Source organism: Rattus rattus, chromosome 13, assembly GCF_011064425.1.
Source record: "Rattus rattus isolate New Zealand chromosome 13, Rrattus_CSIRO_v1, whole genome shotgun sequence".
Taxonomy (NCBI): Eukaryota; Metazoa; Chordata; class Mammalia; order Rodentia; family Muridae; genus Rattus; species Rattus rattus.
Window position 1 is genome coordinate 8,026,602 of NC_046166.1, and position 10,266 is coordinate 8,036,867.

Sequence of the window (10,266 nt, forward strand, 5' to 3'; positions counted from 1 at the left end):
ATGGCTGCTTTTTGCCTTTGTACAAAGAGAAGGAGCTGAAGGGGATTGCAACCTCATAGGAAGAACAACAATATCAACCAACCAGACCCCCCCCCCAAACTCCCAGGGACTAAACCACCAACCAAAGAGTACACATGGAGGGACCCATGGCTCCAGCTGCAGAGGATTGCCTTATTGGGCATCACTGGGAGAGGAGCTTCTTGGTACTGTGGATGCTCAATGATCCAGCATAGGGGAATGCTAAGGTGTTGAGGCAGGAGTGGGTGGGCAAGTTGGGGAGCACTCTCACAGAGGCAGGGGGGAGGGAAAGGGGATAGGGGGCTTGTGGAAGGGAAATAACTTTTGAAATGTAAATAAAATTATATATATGTATATATATATTGAGTTTGCCTGAGGCTAAGATAAAGAGATTCAGACTAATTGCATTAACAAAAGAAGTCTCAGATCAACCAAGTTTAGACGTTATCCTTTACTCTTATGAGAAGCATTTGATCAAGTATAGCAAGCTTAGAAGGTAAAAACACAAAATATATGGTACAAAGAGTAAAGAGGAGTAGTCCAGGAAGTAGAATGGAGCCAAACCTTGTATTCAAGAATATTAAGTGGAATTCAGGGAATGGTGACCTTGGGACAAGACCCCACCCAGCTAAACTTACTGTTATGATTGCAGTTGAACAGGGATAGTTATATCATGTTAAGAATTACTATTGCCTGGCTATTGTTTTCATTTGGACTTTTAATCTGGAAATGGACTACATTCCAGAAATGGAGGGTACACCTGTGACCCAGATCTTGAGGCTGGAAGACATAGGCTTTTGATCTGGATCTTGGGGCATAGTGGCCATGAAGGTTAGGCATGGCAATACATGCCTTTAATCCCAGGGGTCAGAAGCATGCAGATATCTGAGTTCAAGGGCAGCCTAGTACAGAGCAAGTTCTAAGTAGAGAAGAGTTTAGGTCCAGGCATGGTAGTGCATTTCTTTAATTCCAAAACTCAGGAAACAGAGGTATGCAGATCTATGGATTGAAGATCAGTTTGAAGAGTGAGTTCCAGGACCACCAAGCTTAGGTAGTGAAGGGTGCAATAAAACATGGAGGCCATGTTCCAGCCCCAGAAAACAGCGGAACTTGGCAGGCAGCTTTGACCGTGTGGCTCTGGTCTTAGAGTCGAGAATAAAAGGGTTACTGGTAACATGGATGCAGGATAGATGGAGCTAAGAAATCAGCAGTGATTGAGACCAGCATCACTGAAGCAAAATCATCTGGAAAGTGTTTTCTGAGAGTACAAAGAAGCTGTGTTCCAGAGATAGCCCAGGTTGTGGTACTGTATTAGAGTCACCCATGTGGTACTGGTTTTGAAAGCGTGAAGGGGTCATAAAGAATAGTCGAGGCTTAGTACTGTGAGAGGCCATGGAAGGCCTTTGGTGAAGGTGCAACCTCAGTTGCAGTTGATGGCTGAGGACTGAAGGGGTCATGCAAAGAAGTCGAGGCTTGGCGCCATGAAGAGAGCCTATGAGAGGCTATTGGTGAGGCCTAGATGCAGCAGAAGGCCCCATCGTTATGGAGATGTCAATACCGTGGGATGACCAACAAGAACAGCAGCAGCAGTGGGGTGGAGTCAAACAGAGCAGAGAGTGCTACAGAGGGCAGAGCTGGAGAAGTGACCCAAGCCCTTTGGAGGAGCCCAGAAGATCATGCGTGGATCCCAGACATTGGAACAAGAAGCTGTGAAGTTGAAGTTGCTTTGGAAACCCGAAGATACTGAGATGTCAGAGCCATGGTATACCTGCCCAGAAAAGCTGCTAACAGGGAGTGGAACCAGCCAAAGAAAAAGAAGTGTGTTGCAGTAACCAAAGCTGAAAGGAGCTGGACATCAGACATGGAGATGCAGGGTTTGGAGTTTGCCCAGTTTGGAGATTTTGGTCTTGCTTTGGTCCAGTATTTCCCCACTATGACATTTGGAATGAATATACTGTGTCATGATACGTTGGAAGTTATGTGATCTCTTTCTTTGAATTTGACTTTATAGGGATTACAGTTAAGAGATTGCATGAATCTCAGAAGAGAGTTTGAACTTTGGACTTTTGACACTGTTAAGATTGTAATAGACTATGGGACTTTTGAAGTAGGACTATTCATAGACTCGTGTGTTTTAACAAGCTTATGGGGGGCCAGAGAGTGGAATACGGTGGTTTGCATATGCTTGGCCCATAGAGAGTGGCATTGTTAGGAGGTGTGGCCTTGTTGGAGGAAGTGTGACACTGTAGGAGTGGGCTTTGGATGTCTCCTCCTGTGCTCAGGCTCTACCCAGTAAGGAAGAAATCATCCTCTCTTGGCTGCAGTCAGATCAAGATGCAGAACTCTTAGCTCCTTCTCTAGCACCATGCCTGCCTGGATGCTGCCATGCTTCCTGCTATGATGTTAATAGACTGAACCTCTGAACCTATAAGTCAGCCCCATTAAATGTTGTCCTTATAAGAGTTGCCTTGGTCATGGTGTCTGCTCACAGCAGTAAAACCCTAAGATAGGACCCTTGTGGTCAGTCTGGCTCTGATTCTTGGGCAGCAGAGAAATAAGTGATTTTGTGTTCTCAAGGAAGGAACAAGTAGTTTTAGGGATTCAAGGGAAGTGCGAATGAGGGACCTATTCAGTTAATGTGTGTGGCATCATACGCAGGCCCTGCTAGCCTAGGACTGTATGCAAAACAGTCATGGCCTGACCTGATCGGCATCTAATCTGGGATCTAAAAATGCTTCACCCTAAACTCACCATCCTTCGTCTGTGGGATTCACTCTTTGAATCCACAAGACAAGAACTCAGAGGCCAGTGGCTTGTTGAAGTTTTGTGTGACTGTGAATCTACTGCAGTTGACTCCTGAGTTAAAAATCACCCGGTCTTGGGTTGGGGATTTAGCTCAGTGGTAGAGCACTTGCCTAGCAAGCACAAGGCCCTGGGTTCGGTCCCCAGCTCCGAAAAAAAAAAAAAAATCACCCGGTCTCTCCTTCAGTGCGGCTAGCCCAACAACCCTGTCCTTTCCTCATGGTTATTCCTGGGGGAAAGTATGATATGGAGAAGGTAGTAAAGGGGACTTGGAAGATGTCCCAATATATCCAATACGTCATCAGTCTGTCTTGTGGGTTTTAGTAGGGGGTGGCATAACAAGGTCCTAGACAGTATCAGTTTGATTTAGACCTTAAAAAAGAAACAGTATTAGTAAAAGACATGATTACCTGAAAGAAAAAAAAATACCACATGCTTGTCTGCACTCAGAGATTGACCTCAATTTAGACTGGAGGATTAATAATGGCCTCTCAAGGAACATATCAAATATAGCTTTTTATTACCTTACAGCTTGATTGCTCTGTAGGAAGGAGGCTACTCGATATGTTTTGGGGTTACCTCCACTTGCAGCCTTGTGCTACCTGATTTCACCTTCAGGCTTTTAGGCGCTTGGGTCACTCCCAAGCCTAGCCAGGGAGGATGTCAGAGTAGAAGTGGGGAAAGACGCACACTCCTGTTAGTTTTATCCTTCTTGATTCTGGGTGCTAGCAGCTACTTGCTCATGACCCTAAAAAATTAAAGATAGCTGAGGAGAAACTTCATTCTTTTCAGAGTCAGGGAAAGAGACGGTTGTCTACTTCTTGCCAATACATTGTCCCCATTCCCAACACATCGGGCAACGCTCACTTGGTTGTAACTGTAATCACGGTTCAGTGGGGATTTCTGAATCGATTTCCGCTGACTGTTACACACTCGGGTTTAAAGATGCTTCCCTGGCTACCTGCCACTTGTGTTCTATGCACATAACAAACTCACTCATTCAAAGCCGAAGGCCTGCGGTAGATCATTCTCTGTCTGTACTGAGATTAGGGTGACTTTTAGCTCTCCTTGTTTTCCATGAGGTTTGCTTGGGAACTTATTAAGCTTCCCAGTTTTACATATGTGCACAGCTAATCTGGTTTTACTACACGATGCTATGTGTGTAATTTTGAATTAACTCTTTTCCAGTAAGATGATAAATCTGTTTGTTAGTATTGACTGGGCCTCATGACGGTAAAAAATAAAAATAAAAAAGAAGCCAACAGACGAAAGAAAATGTTGAAAGGATGTAGAAATAGAGATTTCTTTGACCTGAAATTAAGATGCCAAGACTTTTCCGAAATTAAAAAGATAGAGAAAAATGCTAGAAACCATAAATGAGGGACTGGACAGGAGGCTCAGCGGTTAGGAACACTTCTTTCTCTTGCAGAGGACTTAAGTTTCGTTTCCACTCCAGAGGATCCGATTTGCTCTTCTGGCTTCTCTGGACACTTGGACACCTGTGGCATTCACATGTGCACACACACCCACATGTACACACACACACACGCACACGCACACACACACACACCCACACACACCCACACACACACACACACACACACAGAGTAAATGTTTTTTTTTTTAAACTTTGAAGAAAGCCTAAATAAGTCCCAGAAGGTCTAAAGTACATAAGGAATGTAAAAGATAAGGCTTAGAGATCATATGTGTATGATGATCAAAGGTTATTAACATGTCTAAGGTCAAGGTTCAAGTGAAGCTCTATTTAAATTAATAGCGCGTTATTCTTGTCATGGCATCCTTTGTAACAACTATCTTAAAAGACAGAAAGTATATGTCAGTTTAATCAAAGTAACTACGTAAAAAATGAATCTTAACAAAATTGAGATTTATTTAGAAGTATTTGGTTTTTGTTCAACCTTTATCCAAACGTCATGTAGTTCTAAAAGTGCCAGACAGGTATAACTATGTACTATATAAGGTATACAATATAAGATATAACTATATAACTATAGAAGGTATAACTGACACGAGTGTTCAATAACAGCCCCTGGAAGCCTGTACTAATGTGGACAGAGGTTCTAAAAGAGATCATATTTTGACCTTTGCCCTCCAAAGTCAACTAGGTATCAGGGGACTACGGAATAACCCAAGGGTCCATGAGTTTCACTTGAAGGTGTGAGGGAAGAATGTAGAATCTACCAATGCAGTTGAAATCTAGCGTGCCCAAGAGCATCCAGAACCACCCATGGCTCCTGAGTTAGAGCTCACCTGAGTGAGGAGAAAGGCCTCTGCGGTCTTCAAACATACCCAACATGTCCCATCCTACGATTGTTTGCATAGGCTATTCTTGACCGGCAGCAGTTGGAGGTGATGTGGATCCAGCAGCCCCAGTCCTGGGCCAACACTGGGAGTCCAGAGCTCAGCTGTTCCTGTTGTTATTCAGAGTTGTACTCTGCTCATATGGGTCAGTTTCCTGACTCTTAGATATAGCAAGGATTTAAAATATTGAATCCCGCACAGTGCTCTGCGGGTGAGCTGGCAGTGTGTTGGGAATGGGAGCGAAGGTAGTGGTAAAGCAAGCAGGCTGACCTCTGATCAGAGACCACAGGCCAGTGGCCCACACTGGGATGTACTGCAGAGGTCTGCGCTAAAGGAATTGTTTATGCAATGATACATGTTCAGTCATTAAAATCATGGCTGCTGAATATTTAGTCACATGAGAAGTTGCTTGTGCTATTCTGTTATGGAAAGTGTTTCTACTCTTTATGTAAATGATACTGAAGAAAAGTGAGTCAGAGGTTGGAGATGCTGCAACTGTTTGGGGCTCCGATCCCTGATCTAGATCCTGAATAATTTAAAGCTTACTCTTCCAATGAAGGAATGTTAGAGCAGCAATAAATGTCCTGTGAGGGAAAACTCCATCTGGTCAACAGAATGGACTCACTGGCCTGAGCGGACACCTAACATTCTGGTTAGGCCAAGTCAATCGTCTGACAAGGGAACCACCCTTGGAAAGTGAGCTCATATTAAGTCATAGTAAAGAAATAGGTGGGATATTTTTGTTTACTGAGTGTCTTAGTTAGGGTTTCCATTGCTGTGAAGAGACACCATGACCAAGGCAAAGGACAACATTTTATTGGGGCTGGATTACAGGTTCTGAGGTTCAGTCCATTATCATCATGGCAGGAAGCATGGCGGCATCCAGGCAGGCATGGTGCTGGAGGAGCCGAGAGTTCTACATCTTGTTGCAAAAACAAACATGAGAAGACTGAATCTCCCTTTTTCCTACTGGGAAGTGCTTGAGTTTAGGAACCTCAATGCCTACCCCCACAGTGACACACTTCCTCTGACAAGGCTACACATCTCCTCCAATAAGGCCACACCTCCTAATAGTGCCACTTCCCATGGGCAAAGCATATTCAAACCACCACACTGAGAAACTGTACTTTTCATTTCCAGAATACCTCCTCCAGCATTGCCCCTGAGAGCCAGTGACTCTGAGATTCAGCTCGATCTGTCCCCTGTCCTGACTTAGGAAGGGCCAATTTTCCTCTTCCTCCCCTCCCTCCCCCCTCCCTCCCTCCCCCTTCCCCTCCTCCTCCCCTCCTCCTCCCTCCTCCTCCTCCTCCTCCTCTCTTCCTCCCCTCCTCTTCCTCCTCTTCCTCCTCCTCCTCCTCCTTCTTTCTGTGCCTTTCAGTTGCTGGCCACATCTTTGGGCAATAAAGACACCGCCACCACCACCACCATCTGTCTACTTGTCCACATTGTGTCTGACTTCCACACCAGCTCACAAGGCATGGCTTTCCCCTCCTACTTCCCTCTCCCATTCTCCTCCTTGAGGTACAGCTCAGTTCTTTTAAATTAGAATGAAATTGTCCTTGATCTTTCTAGAAAAACAAAAATGAAGACAAGATCAGCCCCCGCCCTCCAAAGAGCAAAAAATAAAAATTAAAGAAAAAAAAAAAAGAGCGATAGCATTTGCTTCTGAGTGCTGACCCATTCCTTTGACAATAAGCTGGTGGAAGAAAGGGAGAAAATGCACATATACCTTCTATGTGAGGGCGATTGCCTTGCTCAATTGGGAATGACCTGCATGTAGATCCAGAACCAGGAAGAAAGAGAAGCAGGACCAGAGGGGAAATCACATCCTAAGTGGGGCTCAAATCTGGAGCAGAGGTTGCATGGGACCTCACACTGGTGTGCTCCAACTGACAAATGCCCCAGGCAGGTTGTACCAGCAGCTCACACTCCTTTCTTCACATCTTCAGGGCAATGCAAGGCCGCTCTCCCAAGGCCTCTTAGCTGTTATCTTTTCTTGTGTCTCACATGGTTTACCCTCTCTGTGTCTGTGGGCTTCTATTTTTCAAAACCTACTTAAATAAGTGTACTTAAATGCTTTAACCTTCCTTCTAGCCCGCCACCCACCAGAGGTAGTGGAAAGAAAAGGTTACTAGGGCAAAGGAGGATGTGGACCTGTTTAGAAATAGTTTTTTGGGGGTGAATCCAATCTGTGTTCTCAGGATACCAGCAGTTCAGTTCACACAAATCGACAGCAGTAGCTCAATTCACTCACAAACACCCTACACGAGTCAGCAACTGCAGCTTGATCCAGAAGAAATAGGTTCTGCCAATCAGCCAGAGTCCAAGAAGCTGTGGCTGCTGGAACCCCACCAGGACTTGATGATCAACAAAGAGTGGCAAGGTGAACCAATACAGCATCGTCTACATTGGCATTGTCACTGTCATTGTCACCCACTGTCTGTTGGGTTATATTTATACCAAATTATCACTTGTTCTCTCAAAGTGTCCACTCTAGCAAAACATCACATGCCCTGTTTATGGGTAGCTTCCAGAAAAACACTATGTCTGTTCTCAGCAGAACACCCTCCCACATGTCTGCTTCAGCTCAAACGTCCTCTCAGAAGACGGCTTCCAGGAAAGCATCACATGACACAACTGAGTCTCCAAAGAAACCAGAAATTTCCACTTTAGCGTCTGTGCCCAAATTTCCTCTACTTATAAGGATATATTTACACTAAGTGTCCTACTTGGTTAGGGCTGTTGCAATGTCCTCATTTTAACTCAATTTCCTTTTAAATACTGATTTTTAAAGGTAGTGAGTGACATTCTGAGGTACCTGAGGTTAGGACATCATCTTACAAAATTGGAGGCAGGGACACAGTGTAACCCTTTGTTGCTGTAAAATTATATACAAATGGTTTTCTTTTTACCCAACACTAGGTTCGGCACAGCAGTGCCCCAAGATATCTGGTAGATATCTTCATCTCAGTCAGCAAAGCCTCTCACCTGCTTTGCTCTATCCAATATCACACTGCTGATGGCTTCTCTCTGAGCCTGACAACAATCTCTCTACCCATCTAGTTCCCAAGGCAGGTAGTCACCATGCCAGAAATACACATCCCAATTCTGTGGTGGTCCAGTGTCTCCACCACCACAAACTCTCTTAAACTTAAATCACTACATGAAAGAACACACAACACAATAACCTCTGATCCAATTGATAAGATATAGTTTGCTCATCTAGACACACAAAAACCCTGTACACCTCCATCCCTTAAGAATATTCATAACAACCTGTAAATGTGCAGAGAGAATCCTAACATCTGCCTCCATGTTCTCTCCAATGCTTCTTCTGCCTCGCTCCAGTCTCCTCCTCTCTCTAAAACTTTTCTCCCGCCCATCCTTCCTTCTTGTCCAATGACAGGCCTCATTCTATCTTATACCTGCCTTCACCTGTATGACATCCTACAACCCTTAACAAGTTGTGCTTGCCAATTTGGTACAAACTAGAGTCATTTGGGGTGGGGGTGGGGATCCTCAGTTGAGAAATTGCCTTTATCAGATATGACTGTGGGCTTGTTTCCACGTGTGTCTATATTCCACACCCGAGGATGCAAAGACAGGTCTCTGCTGCCAAGATTGTCGCAGAGCTCCAGTCTCTGCCTCAGGTCCTCCCAGGCTCCTAAGAATGGCTGCCACCTTATGGGGAGCCTTGATTGCTCCCAAATGATTGCTTCAATTGCTGTAATTAGCAGAACAACAATCAGGCAGGAAGGCTGGTCTACCAGCAGGCTTCCCAGGCAGTGGTTCCTGTCCTTGGCAGCCTCTTCCCATTCTATGAGTGACTCACCTTCCCTCCAGGATGTGGATCTGGTTTTTTTTTGTTCCACTTATAACTTTGCAAAGGGCTATGAACAAACAGAAAGTTCTGAAGCCTTCTGATTTGCTAGGGCGTCGCGCTGCCTACGAACACTGGTTAACTCTTCTTCTTGGGTCGTCCATTCATTATTGGCTCTTAATATTGTAAACTTCTCTGATGTGCCTCTCAACCCACCTCACCTGTTTGCCTGCTCAATGAACTCCAGCCGAGAAAGCCAGAAATCTATGCTGCCCACACCCTGCCAAACACCCTTCAAGGCACCGATCTCCCAGAGTGGCTTCCAACTGTCTATCAGATCTGTTCCAGCCTCTTCTCCAGCAGCGCTTGTCACCTCCCACTTAGGACAATGCACACTCTTACACTTTACCCTCCATGTTCTCCACAGTGGCCAGAAAAGGATTTTAAAAATGCAGTCTTGGACATTCATAGCTGCCTAGGGTTTCCTGGACAGAGTCTGGGTGTTCCTTTGAGACTGGTTCTCCATATGTGTTTCAGGCTGGCCTTGAACTCTTAACTATCCTGCCTTAGCCTTCTTGGTGCTGGAATTACAGGTATTTATGACCTCGTAGGGAAGGAAAAAGGGATGACTCCCTCCCTGCTTCTCACAAGGGATGCTGACCCTATAAATCAAGGACAGGTTAGCGAGAGAAAAACATAAAAATTTCATTTGATTATGGTTTTATGTGATGTAAGAGCCTTCAGATTGAACACTTTGCAAAAACGCAAAGTCAGTTATCCATAGTTTGCTTAGGATCAGTGAGTCTCAAACAGATACGTAGAAAGATGATTGTGCTCCACGAGGAAATCCCAAGATGCCGTGTTGGATTAGGATTAAAGGGTGCAAACACAGAAGCCAGTTAGGGGCTGTTACAGTAATCTCATAAAGAACAGGTGGTAGCCTTTCCAGCCAGTACAAAAATAATACAGAATCCAATACAAAAAGGGGGGGGGGACAGGAAGAATCTACTTTTCCCCCAAAACACAAATACAAGTCTCCTTTATTCTGGAACGTTCTTCTTAGTAGCAAGTAGAGGACTCTGGGGTTCATGGGTCCAGCAGTGTCTCCAGTCACTCAGACAGGGCAGACCTGGGCTCCTGCTGGCTCCCTGGAGGAGCCTGGCTTTTTGGGGGCCACATGTGGTCTTGGATCTGAGAGGTCAGCACCTCGGACAGCAAGGGCCGCAGACGGGGCGGGGCGTCTGCCGAGACGTCACGACGCGCGGAATCCCGAGGGTGCGCGCTCACGGCGGCTGTGTCACGTG